Source organism: Falco punctatus (assembly GCF_963210335.1).
Source record: "Falco punctatus genome assembly, chromosome: 11".
Classification (NCBI taxonomy): Eukaryota; Metazoa; Chordata; class Aves; order Falconiformes; family Falconidae; genus Falco; species Falco punctatus.
In genome coordinates, this window is record NC_137591.1 from 12,912,247 (window position 1) to 12,929,516 (window position 17,270).

Below are 17,270 nucleotides of genomic sequence, written 5' to 3' on the forward strand. Positions count from 1 at the left end.
TTCAGGCCTCCAGAAATCCACAGTTTTGCCCGTGAGGACGGTAGGATGGTGTGGCACGCTGCCCCCAGGAATGGCACAGCCATTTCTCACATGTGCTCATGCCTGGCACAGCCCCGGGAGCTGGCACAGGCACCGGGAACCCCAGCACAGCTACAACCGTGTGGGTTTTCATCTGCCATCCCCGCTGGGCTCCACTTCAAACCAGAAGACTAACCAATACTGGCGGGTTTCAGCCAAACCTATGCTGATAGTAGATAGAATGAAACTGAGTTAATTAGAATTAAATGTATCCTCAAAGGAGATCTCAGTCCTAAAACTTATGCACATTAACTTATGTAGCATGTATTTTTAATGAGTTCAGCACTTGTCTTGGGTTTAAAAAACACACACACAGGGTGGCAGCTATTCAAAGCCATTGCATCAGAGTGTAAGCAAGTGCTGACTCTGTGGGATGACAAGGTTACGCTGCCAGTTATGGTGATTCTACCTTTATTGCCTAACTCTTAGATAGCTAAATTAATTAAATAGGTTAAGTGACAAAACAAAAGCCACCTACCAATATACTGATTATATAATAGAAAAGGAAATGAAAAAGACCAGAGGGCTAAAGCTCATGTTTAATTTTGCAAAGATGGTTAAATCTTGTAACATCTCCAGCTTCTGCTGATGCTCTTTTTCATAAATACACTTTTGAGACCATCCCTGTAGACAGCTAAAGCACACCTTCAAAGCAGATGGGAATTTTACTAGTCCCAATTTGGACCTTTAAACTCCACCCTTCCCTCTCCACATGCATTCTCCAGCACACAACATACAAAACCAGGTAAATGGCCAGCAGTCATGCCCTTTGGGCTCCAATATATTAAAGCACTCCACTCATTCGTAAGATAAAACGACCTGTAAAGACTTTTTAAGTAAAAAAAAAAAAATATAGCCATACATAAAGAATGCTGAGCTACACCAATTAATTCAGCCAATGCCCTTTCAAGGCTGTCATTTAAATATAACCAGAAAATACTGTTCACCATATTACAGAGAAAAGTAACGGGTAACTTGCTGTTTTGCATTAAATATTAATATGTTCCAGCCACTGTGGCATTAACACACAATCAAATCGCTTTGAATCACATAAGCTTTGTGCCAACATTTTGTAGGGCCATAACCTGTATCACAGAAAACACCCCTTAAATTAGAACATGGTATCACATTTTCCAAAATGCAAATAAATTAAAAAATAAGCACGTTTCAAGAATTATAAGTGGACAATGTTGACCTGATAACAGCTGTTTTATATTTTAAAAGTCAGAATGAAGAAAATCATGCAGAAGTCTCAGTTTACACCGTGAATCCGGTGTCCAACTTTCAGTGATAACATTGCATGTATAAAAATCCCCCAAACCATAATCACATAGATATATAGTATTTCCCTTAGCCAAGTTGAAACAGAAAATCCTAGGTTTGGGTTTTTTAATCTTTTCAAGCAGTCTTTACTTCAATAAATTTATTAACTTCAGGGCTGTAACATTCAAATGGAAACTTTAGGTATTTTTCTGTATCCCTGAAGAGCAACCATACAACACTTTTAGTTTAAATAAATGTCAAAAGACTGCTCAGGATGCACAGCAGTCTCCAAACTCCTGAAAACTTAATCTGTATTCTGCTAATCTAGGTTACAGTTTATCTTCAGGGGTTCTCCTGTAACATCATTCCTTGATGCTTTAGATTCAGCCTGACATGACTGAAAAGGCTTCCTTTTCTTTCTTCCCCCATTCATCTCAACAGCAAAAGTGCACTTCTTTTTTCCAGGTTCCCCTGCCCCCTCCCTCCCAGATCAGATGGACTTTATTAAGGACATTATTTTAAAAGAAAACTCTGCAGATAAACAATGACCTAGATCAGGGAGATTCCGTCCAATTTATATCCAAAAACATTGATTGACTCTTAAGAGATGTTATTGCATGCCACTTAAACTGTACTTTCACCCCACATTTTGTATGGACTGAGGCTGTCATCTTTTATTTCCTAAAACCTGAGTTTCCATTAAGAACACTAAAAGAACTTCTCAGGGTCAGCTAGAAGCATATATAACTGCGCATACCAGAAAAGAAGTACTAGAAAACTAAGAATCCCTCAAGGACCACTGTTTTGCTGAGGAGCAGCATGACCAAGCTGCCGGCTCAGCTCTCATGTAATGTTGTCACTGCTCTTGGTTCAGTTTCATCATCACATAGCATCCTCTCAGGAAGCAGCCATCTCCAACCTAGAACTGCTCTAAGATGCTTCCAAACGCAGTATAAAACGACATGCAGATGATTAGCTAAGAAATGTCATCCTAAAGATGACAGAGACTCTCCTGCAGTTCAGACACTGTCCAGGTTTGCATCTCACAGTTACCCCATCACTGGGATGCGCTCAGCCCTGCTGCCCATTGCCAGCCTGGTTTCACACTGATGACTGCATGGGCCAGGTGAGCCTGCAAGGGGTGGGGGAGTTGGTGGGGAGCAGGGGATCTGACCTGGCAGTACGTCTGAGTACTCTGCACCCCTTCATCTCTCCCCTCCTAAGCTGTGCAGTAAGGGGATGCAGACTTCAAACTCTGCTCTTCAGTGGGCACAGCAGCCCAGGGCCTTTCTGCTCACGCTCCCGTGTGTATCTATATACAATCTTGCCAACCCTGGGCTCACCTTTGCGGAAAGCCAAGCTGGCAACATGCCACACCAAGATATTCTCCTCTGCCCTGCTGTTTCTGTGAAACGCAAGGTTTCTGAAATCAGCCCTCCCATTTGTGCAGTCTTTGCATAACCTCCCAGATGTTGCACCCCAAAATCTAAGCACCACATCCTACTGCACCTGCCATCACCCAACCCAACGCCACCCGTGCCCAGCAGGACCTATTCCAAAAGGCCTAGAGCCCAAAAGCTCACTAGCAGGCTTTTCTCCACTCCCCAGGACCACACCAGCAGTACTTTCAAACACACACACAAAAAGACATACTGATTGTAAGTGCTTTCATCTCCACTTAAGCAACACCACCAGTTCCTGGTTTTAGAAAAATTTTGTTTGTTTGAAGCATCAGCATTGTAGCTAATGAGTTTTTGCTTCCCTTCTACACTCCACAAATACCAGGCTGAGTAATGCATAGCCTAATTGACTGTTAAGGTCACTGACCAGCTCTTTAATCTTATTTAGCTCACTTTGAGACAGTTTGTGAGTCATTAGGGCTTTATTCTTGGGGATGCAAATTCATATAATATACATTAATAAAGAACATAAATGTAATCCAATGCATGTATTTTACAGATTGTGAAATTAGAGAAATGGCATTAAAAATTTCTTTGCAATGTTATCATTTAGATAATGTCGTTTATTCTAATATACAATAAAAATATTTAATTGTCAGAGTCTGCTGGTGCCTTCATAATTTATAATGTTGATATAGCTCTAAAAGTCACGCTAAATACCAACTTGAAGGAAGAAAAGGGCTCGAGGGAGACCTATCTTAAAAATTTCTTATTTGAAGGGGGAGGGGAAAAATGAGACACTTTTCAAGCTGTTATTCAAGATATTTGATTTTATGATGTAAACTGTAATTTAGTGCATGCACATATGTCAGGAACTTTGCAATACTTTTGAAAGGGATCAGCATCGCTAATCAGGCACCAAAATACAGTTTCTAGGAGAATCTGGGTGCTCTAAGCTAAACATTTTAGCTGGCTTGGAAAGATCTTTGAAAAATAAAGTTAAACAATAATTACACGTAAGTGTGCTTGAGAAACTTTACACCTGTCTTGACATGAATCAGATCTTTGCATGGATGATGAAATTCCTGGCATTGCTTTAGGTGATTGGGACAGCATTAGCTTAGGCAGGGTAAGAATTCAACAGCCACAAGCCTAGACAGGTAGGATAAAGGAGTTACTGACTCAAAAAAGCATGACTGCTTATCTGTGGAAGTCTAAACATGTTAATCATTTAACATAAACAGATCTGCTGGTATTTTTAGAAAGGTATTTCAACTCCTAAGTAACAATGTTAAAAAAAAGACACCAGTAACTCTAATCATATTTTCCACAGGTCCTCATAGTCCCTTGCAGACTGTTTCTACTACAAGTCAAGACTGGGGCAGGGAAGCAAAAAAAAAGGAAGCAAAAAAAAGAAGCAAAATAGCCAAAGACAGGTAGCTGGGTTTGGGATTAGGACAATAAAGATGTTGCCTGCAACAGTGTTGGCTATGCTACAGACTCCTGCACCCTTCCTCTCCCTGTGCCTCAGCTCCCCATCTGTAAAACAAAGGTGGTAAGGTTTCCCTACCTCACAGGAACGTTCTCAGAATAAATCCATAGATGCCTGGTAGACACTGAGACACCACTGTGACAGAGGCCATAAAAATACCTATGGGGAGGGAAAAAAAAACAACCATAAACATAAGTGTCATAAGTGACCATAACAGCAGAGACATTCACAGATTAAATGTAAAGCAAAGTTTAAAACTTCACTTAACGACACGAATTCTCCACCCCGAGGAAGAAGCGGTTCAGTTCAGCACATAGTCCAATTCAGATATTTTTAAAACTGTGACAGCCGGGGACAGTTTCCCCTTTCCTCCTTGGACACGACATGGTCATGATAACCCAGCACCACATCCAGACAGGAAAGTTGTTTCCTTTACACGTCGCCAGCTCAGGCCCTCCATCACAGGTCTCACATCCAAGAAGCCTCATCACAGCAACGAACCCCAACGCACTGACAATGCTCCCCCTTAGTCTCCGTACCCAGCGCTTAATGCGGAACTGAGCTCCTCCAATAGTTAAAAAAAACTTCTAATTTTCAGCCTAACATTTACTCTTGGAACAGCTTTTATCCATTTGTTTTCATGCCAACGTTGATCCAGCAGCTTAAACAGCTTTTCCCTATCCCTGAAGTTTATTTCCCTGACAATAAAAATGAATTACACCACCTCCCTGTCAGGACTCATTTTACCACCCAAACCAAGCACATTCTTGGAGTCTGGTCTCAGATGACTCCCCATCCTTAGGATTACCTACCTCCTCTGTTACCCCACTTCACCACCTTCTGCCCAGCGCCATCCTTGCGGCTCACTGTCACCTTGCGGCTGTGCCAAGTGCAGATGTGTTTCTCCAGCATTTCCAGCTGGTAACCCCCTCCGTTCTACCAGCTCAGAGCAAAAGTTTCTTTCTCCTAGTGCCTCCCCTAAGGTCATGACCCTGCACGCTATCACCATGGAGATACATCCCATTTCCATTGCTCCAGGTCTCAAGCTCTTTCCGAAAGATATCCCGACCCTTCACTGTCCTGACCACGTCTCCCACCTGTCCAACCTGCAGCACTTTGACCCCTCAGGAGACTGCTCCAAGGTGCCAGGGACATTATGGGAAACACACAGTCTCCCCAGAAACATACCTCCTCTCTTGAGTGTCAGCTTGGCTTAACAACTGATGGCTTGAGCTCAATTACACCATTCTTTAACATGAGCCAAATGACTACAGCCCTCAGAAGGATAAGCAATTCAAAATTATGCAAATGCATAGAATGTGTTATTTAGTCTTTATCGTTTACAAAGTACTCATTTCATAAACAATTTCAGCACTCTTTCAGAGAGACTGACAGTGCCCTGACATCCAGGTCTCTGATGGTTGCTGCATCGTGCACCAACCGCATCCTTGGTGGGAGCATGGAGCAACGCGGCTGTTTTGCTCCAGCTCTGCGGTGGGACACAGGGCTGAGACAGCCTGCCCGCCCGCTGCCCCACACACTCACAGATACTTCCACCCATCCTCTTACACATACACCCCTCGGGGACCCTCTCTCATCCCCTCACACCCTGAGCTGACCAGGACAACCAAAATCCCCTCGCTTTTCCTCCATTTCTGGGGAGAGAGAAAGTTCCCTTTCCCCTGGTGCAGGGAGCAGAGCCCGCTTGGGAGCCGGTCGGACAAGCGCTGGAGCTGGTAGGAAGGGGACAGCCAGCTTATCCCTTCTGCTGGCACTATGCCACCAGCCAGACTGGGACCTATTGGAAACCTCAGCCCAGGGAACCAGATTACACTCACCTTTCCAAGGACTCACATCCATTTAAAACTGTGCTCCAATAACCTTCAGAAACAAATATATTATGCAATTTTATGTTATACAGCATTGACTTCAATGACTCTATAGCTGTGCTTACTCTACTATATTTACTTCTGGCACATGCTGGCAGCGTTTGCTACAGTCATTCCGAGCATGTTCCTGTTTTAAACCCAGAGGTCTTACCCTGCCAATATCTATGCGCAATGCTCCCCAGTATGTTTTTCAAAACTCTGACCATGTTCTCAGTCTTTCTTCTGTCCCTACAAGATCCCTTGCCCACAACATGGCGTTAAGATTTTTCCCCTCTCATACAAGGTCCCGATTTTCCACCTCAGCATCTCTCCCTCAGTGTCAGGTCACCGGCTCCCACCTTCAGCTGTCCCACACTGTCAGTCTCCATCCCTCAGGTCAGAACTTTAGAGAAGCACCCTGGCACCTCCTGCCAGGCTCCCTGGGATTTGAGGGAAGTCCTCTTTTGGGCACGCACACATCCACCTTGATGCCCACAACCAAGACTAGCATACTAAATGAACAGAAGACAGATTATGCAGGTCTGCTTTCTTCTTTCCCCCAGGACTAACACAATGAGCATTTCGGTACTGGCTCTTTTCACTCTCTTCATCAGCTAGTCTTTGTTGCAAGAACGGCAATCACATCTGAGTGGAATCCATCCAGCAGTAAGTTGTTTGTTAAATCCCAGGATGTGTATACAGAAAAGGGTACTTAAGCTACTTAAATGGCAACCTTTTATTAAATGCATAAAAATGCTTGAAATTTCTGTAAGCCAACAATTTACATTAATATCCTTCCTTAAAAATATCAGTCTCTGCTAATAATTGTTATATCACTTTTTATGCATTTCTTTTTAATATCTTTGGAAACCCTATGGAATTTCCTATAGTTCTAACATACATAGTTGCAGTCGTCCATGGTACACATGCACGTATTTCATTAAAAACAATTTCTCCCCAAACAGCAAGTAGATTTTTTCATTTGCATAGTAGGGGCAGTTCAAGTCAACTGTTCTCAGCTTAGTAGTACCACTGCTAGAAAAGGAAGAAGGGGAAACACACCACCGATAAAAATAAAAATTCTACACTAGATATGTTAAGACAGGACAGAAAGCAAAGTATTTTAAGATGAGGTTAGAAAATACTCTATCAGTCATACCAAGCACTGTTTAATATGCAATTTAAGACCCCTGGAAACCCCTGCCAAAACAGGACCTGTGCACGCTGAAGCAATTGCTTACACTCTGAATCAATTTGCATCTGTTTGTCTGAGACGTATATTTAAAATTTTACACTGATTCAGTTTTGGATGTCCTAGCCAACTTTATAAAACAGATGTTCTGCTTATACAGGGAGAGGGCATATAAACATTAGGTGTTTGCTGTTGAGGATTAAACATTAACAAAAAAATTTAATCAGCAGTGACAAAAGTGGTAATGGCAGTTCACTGGAGATAACCTCCTCCATGAAGCACACTGCAGACTCCAGGCTAATTTAGGTTGTTAGAAGCCTATAAAGTGACTAAAGAAAGACCGTACACCAACAGGATCGCTGCACACTAAATTACACACAGCTTCCCCCCTCCCCCAAGTTAAACTCAGGGCTAGCAAAAGCAGCAGAGAGGCTGCCTAGAGCTTCCCTGTTGTGCACAGCGATTACGACGCTGCACATCTCCCTGCAGCACCCTGGAGCAAGAGCTCAGCACCTACAGCTGCACCTGGACACCTCTGCAACCAAAGGCACGAGTGCTGCCACCACCACGGATTTTGCCAGTTTCCATGCGTCAAGCCCAGAAGAGTATTTTCCGGAACTCTTCAGGGCTGCTTTTCCATCTACATGACAGTGTTTACTGAACAAGCAATACCAGTAGCCACGAGCATTTCTTGCAGCACTGACAACAGCAAGGAATTCCTCTTCTCTTGGTAAGCTCCCATGCTGGCTGACACAGCAAGAGCACTGCGAGAGGCCAAGAAAAGCTGCAACTTATCACAAGAAAATGGCAAATTGTGAAAATCTTGTATTGCAAGGTTAGCTGCCTAGGCACAGCTCTAATAGAGCTCCATAAATACCTCAGTCTAACACTGACAGAGGTTAAAAACCTATTATCTTTCCCAAATGACAGTGCGAACATATGTTCAATCGAACACCCCGCCCCACCAAGCTACAAAGTAGATTCTGCTCTTACAATTCCACAAATACAAACCACAGGGAGCATTTTAAATGAAAGCATTATGAAGATTACATTAGGCAAGTTTAATCTACTGTAAAACACTCACACACAACATTAAGAGGGAGAACAACCTTTAACACCTGCTTTCTCTTCAAACATAGCAGAGGGAGAACAACCTTTAACACCTGCTTTCTCTTCAAACATAGCATTATCTCTGTGCGTGGCTTGGCTTTTATTGGGATGAAATCTCAAGCTAAATAGCATGGCTTACTCCACTAGCAAGGAATACTTTATAAAATACTTGGGACCTAGTGCCCCACTAATACCAAACTGGTGAGAATATTCTTCTAAAAGGGTATACTCTGCTGAGCTGCTCGGCTGGCTGCTGCCCCGCAGCACAGCTCCGCACACCAGAGAAGGTTTTCACCCCGGTGTGAAATGCTGTGACACAAGAGGAGATGCGGCAGCTGGAAAAGGACTGCGCAATCCCAGCAGTGTTGAAAGTCACCACATAAATATTCACAAGCAGACTGATTTGTTTTCTTACCAATGGCACATTCTTATTCACAAATATTAATTAGTTTCTAAATACCACCTGTTACTCAGCCCTCCCCTCCACTGTGTGCCATGGGCTCCCTGTCTGCAGAGGCTTGCAGCCCCTTCGTGCCGCTCAGAGATTTAATGATGTTTCAACTTCTACAGCTCACTCAGCTACTGGGAGGAGAGGCAGGGAATAATTACTTACTTATGTCTTTCTCTGCTGACCCCTCTGGAGGATGAAACAAGCAGCTTTAATGGCTTCTGAAGGGAGCCTGGTCCAGCCTGTCTCAGGTGGGAAGGATGACGACTGCACTAGTAGGTCTTTGGAGTGGAGAACAGTTTTAAAGATCTGAACTTCAAAGATCTCAATGAGGGGAGAGTTCAAGCTCAAACACTCTCCCCACTGGAGGGAGAAAAGCTTCTAATGCAATCCCTCACACTTCCAGCGATCACTCACGCTTTCGACAGAGCTGAGGCACCAGGAATTGCCCGTCACATCCTACATTATAAATCTCAGCCTGCCAGGAGGAAAGCTGTTACAAACCTCAGCAATTTTCTTGGGATTTCTTTAGATCACTTCCTCAAAGGATCTCTCGGAAGGTAAGAGGTACAGGTGTAGGCAGACAGCCAACACAGGATTCCTCCTTCCCACTAGCAACGGTGAACGTGTTCTCTCCTCCTCCAAATTATATGCATCACCCGTAAGAAAGTTGGGCAGAGTACTGAAGAAACTGGGCAGTGCAATGAGAAAACGCACAAGTTCCTAACACACTTAAGGTTGAAGAAGTGACACAGATGAATGACTAAGTACTGTCTTGGTCTCTCTACGAACCCTAGATGTAAGATTGCTCAGAAACACACTCATCCTGCTCACTGTCAAGCAGAAATGACTAGGGAGGATGAGCTTATACTGGTGAATTCAAATACAAACAAAAAAAAGGAACAGGACTAACGCCTTGAGCCCAGGCTCATACGTAGACCCATTAGAAGAGATGAACCTGAAGCACCCTCCTCACCGATGGCAGCCAAAAGATTCAAGCTCCCGAACGCAGCGCTTGGCATTTTCATCATCTTAGGAAGCAGTGCTGCCTTTTCAGTGCAGATGCAGCACGAAGGTTATTATCCCACAGCTGACAGACTTGATACCAAGGCATCACAGACATCAGTTTGTACGCTTCCCAGGGAGGAGACACATTCAACACACCTTTCTACATCACCAGATTTTTCTTACCAGGTGTGCAGCACGATTTCACTGGTACAGTCCAATCAGGTTACTTCTTAACATATTTTTTTTAAGGTCTTAGGCACCATACCATCAGCTCTACAGAAGAGCTATAGAGTAGAACAAGTAATAAATAACAGATTCAATGTGACAAATCAGAGTAGTTTTTGCTGGAAAGCATATCTACAGCACAATTTAACCTTGTCTTTGTTAAATAAGGGAGAGCTGCAGCCAGGGCTCGCCATCCTAAAACTCCTAATAGAAAAAACATCTCTGCAATAGTCCCTGCAGACAGCAATAACCCAGGACTATCAGGATTTTCTGAGAGTTTGGTTAGCCTCACGTTCAAGTCCTTAAGATTAAAAAACTCACAAGTGGAAGGGCAAGAAACATGCAAGAATGTCTTAAGTCATTTACTCAGTGACTAACAAACATGGTGCTGAATTTCTTAGGGACTTGAATAGCTGAAGCTGAAGTTAAGCTTCACTAGAGCTATATTTAGCTCTGCACAAATACAAACTAGGAAAACACTTTCTTCCCAGTTACTAATGCAGTGTGACAGGACACAATTATTTGCTCAATGTCTAATGTTACCTTTGGTGAACATCTGGCTTGCAGAAACTGTATATTGCATAATAATGAACCAAGCTGATATTCTGCAAATCAGTGAGAAAACTCATTTAAGAAGATGAAGAAACATTTGATTTGCACACGTTTGAGCTACACTGGTCTTAGCTACACACTAGAGTTAGTGTTGAGGCTTCTTTGCTTTGATACTAAACTACAAAGTGGGTTTGTTTTCCAAATCATACATTAATTTATTCAAGAACTCTGTGGATATCTAAAGAATATCATGGCTTCTCCAAAGTGTAAAACAGAGCTGGGCAGAAGGACAGAACAATTTAAAAAAAAAAAATATCCATCTTTTATGATTTCAAGAGCCAGTTTATCTCTATGGAAAATGCAGTTCTGGGTCACAAGGGAGCTCTCAGCTCAGCAATCACTTCAGACTTCAATGTCTACAAAAGACAAAAGACAACAAAATGCATTATTCAAATGAAGGGCCAGTTAGGCTGCGGAGAACCAAGCCACGATTGTGTAGAGGAATCCCACATGCTTCAGAAGTGCTCTAAAGGGCTGTACTCGAAAAATCCTAGGCATGTGACCGAGAAGAAACCCTGCTCCTGCCTACTGCAGCAAGAATGCCAACTGACAGGCTTGGCGTTTCCAAGCCACCTAACACAGCAATCTTACACACTTAGGAAGTTAGAATGCATAAAACACTGTGGCAGAAACAACATGTCCTTTCTTTTGGCACTGCTGGGTAAATATTTGCCAGGCCCTTTACAGCACTGAGTCATATGAGCATTTCTAGAGCTGGAGGAGTTGGCATTTTGTGCTTGCCTTAAGTGATTAGGACCCTGTATAACCAGAGACGCACTAAGTATCTGTGTCCTGATGTGCTGGTGACCTTTCCAGTTGCAGATCCCGTTGAGATGGAAGGCAGATGAGCATTTGGCACCATCTGAAAGACTACCAACGGCCCAAGACTATTTTTTTTTCTTTTTTTAGCCAAAGGAGAACTACTAAAATAAAACCATCTTTGCCTAACCTTCCACAACTTTCTTCTGGAAAAAAAAAAAGGAAAGGAGCTGACAGACGTTTGGTTTCTTGGTAGTGTTTCATAAAAGATTATCAGTTATTTTGGCAGTAGCATCTCAGCAGCAGTATGAATGTGGGAACGTGAGTTCTGGGCACAAAGCAAATAAACCTCTCGCCATAAACCAAAACATTTCTTAAGACACTCAAATTCTGCACAATCTCACTTACTACAGCACCAAGCATGACTCATTTTGATGAACAGGTTACAAGGATTTCCAGGGAGAAATGACACCTCCACTACTCCCACCTGTATAAAATCTAGGAACACTATTTATATGCTTTATCTTCTTTGACGATCCTGTAGCAAGGAGAAAAATTCACGCCCCAAACGCCTATAAGGTCAAGTGTATCAAAAATTCTCAGAGATGCAAACTGAAGATGCCTGCTTAAGCGTATCCTTGCACCCGACTAGGATATTCAGTAGGCATAGTATTTTGTCTTGAGGAACTCAAGGTTTGACCACGAATTTTACTTCTGAAGCCCATAAAGTCCCCGTGTTTCACTTGGTACATTTTACTATAACAAGGTAGTTCCTACATTGCTTTCTATATCGATCAGCAAAAACAGTGCTGAAGTCAAAGACCGTATCTTGTCTACACTGCTGGGGGGAGAGGTGCTAAATTTTTTCAGATCTATCCAACTGACATTCTACCATTACATCCAAGCACAGCTGAACATCTCACCCCCATTCCCAGTACTGTCCGAGGAGCAGGAACAATCACAAACCCCACATACCACAGGGGCAGGGGAACACGTCAGTAACACAGTTCTTGCTGATTACCAAAGGGCAGCAGCCACGTCACCTTGTTCAGAGCTGCACCAGATTAAAGGCTTTTTTTCTCTATTTCAGCAGTACCGACACAGCCGGATCGGTAGGCCAACACAGGCACGAGCTTGATAAAGCACGATGCGGCTGAAACTTTTTCATGCAGCTGATGCAATCAGTGTTACTTTCTCACTACTTTTGTGTTATTCCTGTACACACAACACTGCAGCAATGCTATCTGTGGCTAAACAGGAATAGCCTCTGTCAAACTTTGCTGGAGAGACCAAACTGGACTTTCAGCAGTCAGGCACACGCAGGCCACATTCGCCTTCTAGTTACCTAGAATCTTTTGTTAAGTTATTACATGACTTCATACTTCTTCTTGGCTGTTCTCTCAGAAGAGAGGACATAAAGCATAACAAGGCTCCAGCTTGGAACAAGATGAACAATTTCCCTGGAACAGACTCATTTTCACTAGAAATTCCACTTCCCACCTTCTCCCACTCCGCCCCAAGGACTCATCCACTCACCCTCTTCATCACATTAAAATAATCAAGAGGAAAAGCAGGAACCTCCTTTCCAATACAGGCTGCCACACAGCACCTCCTCTCCACTCTCAAAAAGTACTGAGCTTTAGAACAAATGAATAATGTGAATGGAGTCTCCAAGAACTTAACACAGATTTATGGAATGAGGAGGCAAGGATGACAGGCATACAAATTACCATTAGCTACTGAGTAACCAAAAGGATAAAGACACATTTTAGGACTTAAGAGTGGCTAATTATTAGGAACTGGGATTAGAGTTATTCTTTTTAAGAAACTAACTACTACTACACGTCAGCCTACTGTGCCTTTCCTTGCACATAAGAGTATCCAGCACTAAATAGGATGGTTGAGCAACAGCTCTTGTCTCATCCAAAACACCCATTCCCTCAACAGCTGCCCCAACCTTGGAGTCTGCCAAGGGTAAACCAGAAGAAGTATTTTGTTCTGTACACACTATCTCAAAATCCCAGCTCTCCACATTCTGCTGTCCAAGAAAAACCTGTGCCGATACTCAACTAGCCTGGAAAAAAGGAGAACCCAGTTTTACTGCTGTTTTGTTCAGGATGAGCTAGAAAGGACCACTCTCCAAGTGCTGCTCAGTGGTTCCCCACCTCCTCTTTTGCAAGGTTTTAACTCCACATCAAGCAGACTCCTGTACACGACTGACTTTAAGGCAGTCTAGAGGACTTTAAGGTTTCTTAGCACAAGAGACCAGACCAGTAACTTGGCAACACCAGAAGAGCAGAACACCTCTAGCACATGGGTACAGAAGAGAATCTGAGATGCTAAAACATCCAAACTACACTACTACATGAACTTGCAGGAGTGCCACTGGTGTGACAGCATGAAGTCAGGACTAGGGCTGTTCTTTCAGGATTAGTGGCTCCCAGCCTTCTTTGGTTGCCCAATGGCTTACTCCACAGGACAGTAAATTCTGACTGTAACGGAAAAGAATACTTCCCTGTTACAAGAAACAAATGTTACAAAATTAATGCAAAAATATACAATGGAAAGGTTTGTTTCTTTTTAATCCACTGCAATTTGTTGCATCAGACTATCACAACAGGATAATCTTTAAGTAGCTAGCGTTAATGTCTTGCTACAGCATAAATCCAAGAAAAGCAATAAACAGCAGGAAAAAAATTTCAGAAGAACTATTAAATCAAGTTCACATTAGTATTGCCTGAAACGTATCCTCCTTTGCACTGAAGAGCTGATGCCTCTCTATAAGGGTTTTGACACAAAGCCCAAAGACCCATAAGAATGCATTAACATCGGAGAATTAGCGGCAACATCCAAACCAGTAAACAACTACCACCACCAAACCCTCATTGTAAATATAATGAAGCTTTCTTAACACCTCTGCAACACACAACTTTTTTCTTTCCCCCTTCTTTAAAAGGGTAACAAAAAATTGAAATAAAATGGCAGCAATGTACATGACCCTAAAAGACTTCCCTTTCAGCAGCAAAAAAAGCTGGAATTGCAATAATCATTCAGACCAAAATATCCAGTCCCTGCCAACTGAATAAAGGTGAGCTACAGCTTAAAAATAAAATACACATTTGAAGTGAAAAAGATAAACACACTATATTCACACATCCATTAGTACAGAGCATCTATTGTAGATGCATACTGAACATTGCTGGATATACTCACAAAATCTAGACAAGCATATTTTTTAAAAAAACAGCTTTCTCTATTCCAGAATACCAGAATTATCATGAGTTATAATCCCCAGTGAGTGATCTGCTATAACAGGAAGTATTAAAATAAAGAGCACTTTAAAAAGTTATTTACAATACAAACAGTGTATTTTTTGCTTAGTAAAATAAGCCAAAATCCTGTCTCAGAGGGACCTGTATTTCACTTTTATATATGTGAATAAAGCACCAAAAAATGGAGTATATTGATAATAGTAAAATAAATGCACTGCATATCCATTTTGCTCCACAATTCCACCTTTATACCATCATACGCTGAAATATGTGTCTTCCGAAACTCACAAAAAATTGCATGTGACATCAAATGTAACCAATACACTACAACACTGATTTCCACACTAATTATAAAGGCTGTATCAACACTACATATTAAAAAGTATATTAACAGTACCAAGTAGTACAGTAACCACAATGACCAACTTTGGATAGTCAGAGCTCTTACTTCTTGTAATCACAAATACAAGAAATTGTAATTTCTCGTAATCCTGTAATGTGCTTATACAAGTGACACGGAATAAAAGAAATTCTCAGATACATTAATTTGCCTTTTCACATTGTTCAGGATTTTTCCTTTAAGACATTTAGATACATGTTAAATGTTTATTTTGCTTCTAAAGTACTTAATAAAAATTAGGTTCATGTTTCTAAAGCATTACATGTTTTATATATTTATAAATATGCATAACATTAAAATGAATTTATATATCAAAAGTATTCAAATTTAATATACATTCAAAAAAACCTGCATTTGCTTCCCATGCCTTCCACAAAGGCAAATCACCAGGTTAAACAAAGCGATGCACTAAACCAACTCTGAAGAATGATTGCCCTTTTGGCTGATGTAGAAATAGCTTTTTTCCTAATTTCAGTTTATTCAGTTCAATTCAATGACTTGATTTGCTCAAAATAAGAAATCAATTAAGACATAACACAGCATGAAGATTTGTTTTCATTTTCCAATCCAGAAATAAACATTAAGTGCAAGAGGATGAGTTCTACCATTTACAAAATCCTCCAGGGCCAAAACCATTTTCCAGTCACTATCCAGAGTTAATAATGTAACTATTTCAAACCTTGAAAGCACACCCTTACCAATTCAAAAAGCAAAATGCAGTAAGTTTGCTTTTGATTTACGTTTCCAGTAGATTTAAGAAAAACGTGGTTAATAAAATGCCTGAAACAATATTAAATTAACTGAATTCAAATTTTGATCAATACAACTATATACTCGGAACTCAATTTATGTTAAACAAGTATTTTACTACCAAAAATATGAGCGTGAAGTATCCAAATGCTTATCCCGCATACTTAAGACAATTATAACATATGCTTATAATGTTGACAAAAGGTGTTACCTTACTGTAAAAGCTGTACTTAGCAACAAATCAAGGCTATCTAATAATTACCAAACTACCAATAATTAACCTCTCCTTTGAGAAATGTAACAAAGTAAGATCAAAGTGACTGATTTACATCAAAGTTTCTGCCTGATTTATGTCATTATTTAAATCATGTTTCAGAGAATTAGATATTTATTACCAAGTAGCAAAAAAAGAGTGGTAAGATTTAATGAACTCTGACAATGATCTCTATTTTTAGCCTCATCCCAAATTTACCACGGATTTGGCAGAAAAATTGCTGAAGGTCCTTGAGCTACCCTACTGTTTTGCAGCTGATCACCTTTAATTTCAGAACATTCAGATGGAGTAGAACTCAAGAATGAGTTATTTTACAATCACCTGGGAGCTGGGAAGTCTGGGATACTTAGCTAGATTTCAGGACACCCCTAACGCACGCTAGGACCATGTTCCTGCTGGTGAATGAAGCCTCTGAAGCACCTCCTACTCATCTGTGCACCAACAAGTAACATCTCAGCGGCACTTCAGAGTTCACAGCGGGATTAAACAGAACATTCCAGAGCTCCGACACAATCTTTTACTGATGAGAAGGAGTGAGGGGGGAGGACAACCTCTTATCTCAGTCATGGTATCCTTCCTTTATTACAAGAATTAAAGAATTATGAGAAACATACAAAGTTAATGCAGACAAATGATTATTTATTTTTTTATCTTGCTAGTATTTTAATTAAAACCTTTTGTCATGTCTGCTAAGCAAGTTCAAAGTGTTGCAATGCAGTAGAAATAGGAATGCAGAAGTCTTGTTACACTTGGGGGGAAAAAAAAAATATATGTTTTCAACTTTTACCAAATCAGCGACTGTAATTACTACAGGAATAAATCAAATTTACAGGAGGCAAACATAAGGCATAATCATTTTTTGTGTGGCCATAAATGAGTTTATTTTTGTTGCAATGTGATAAAGTTTAACATTTTCTGCTTGTCAGACGGACTATTTTGATAATATTCTTTACATCTCCTCCTTATTAACGAGATGAAAAATTTGCTATTAAGATATGCAAGTCATCTCAATACATCTTGTTACTGTATAAGCTTCAACAGAATCTCAAAGCACTTTTTTCTAACCACATTAACACAATAAACGCATAGCCAAAATTCTTGCTTTGGTATTAGACAATG

At 41.2% G+C, this 17,270-nt stretch overlaps 1 protein-coding gene across 11 annotated transcripts in view; it reads right to left on the minus strand.

Moving 5' to 3' along the window:
• PTPRF (protein tyrosine phosphatase receptor type F) overlaps positions 1-17,270 on the minus strand; it is a 395,877-nt gene that overhangs the window by 298,556 nt on the left and 80,051 nt on the right. For 9 of the 11 annotated variants that reach the window (XM_080406869.1, XM_080406868.1, XM_080406867.1 and 6 more), the window contains exon 2: positions 4,312-4,392. The exons of the other annotated variants lie outside the window; for them this stretch is intronic. The gene's annotated coding sequence lies outside the window, so the exon portion shown is untranslated. The remainder of the gene's footprint in view (positions 1-4,311; positions 4,393-17,270) is intronic. 11 annotated transcript variants of the gene reach the window in all.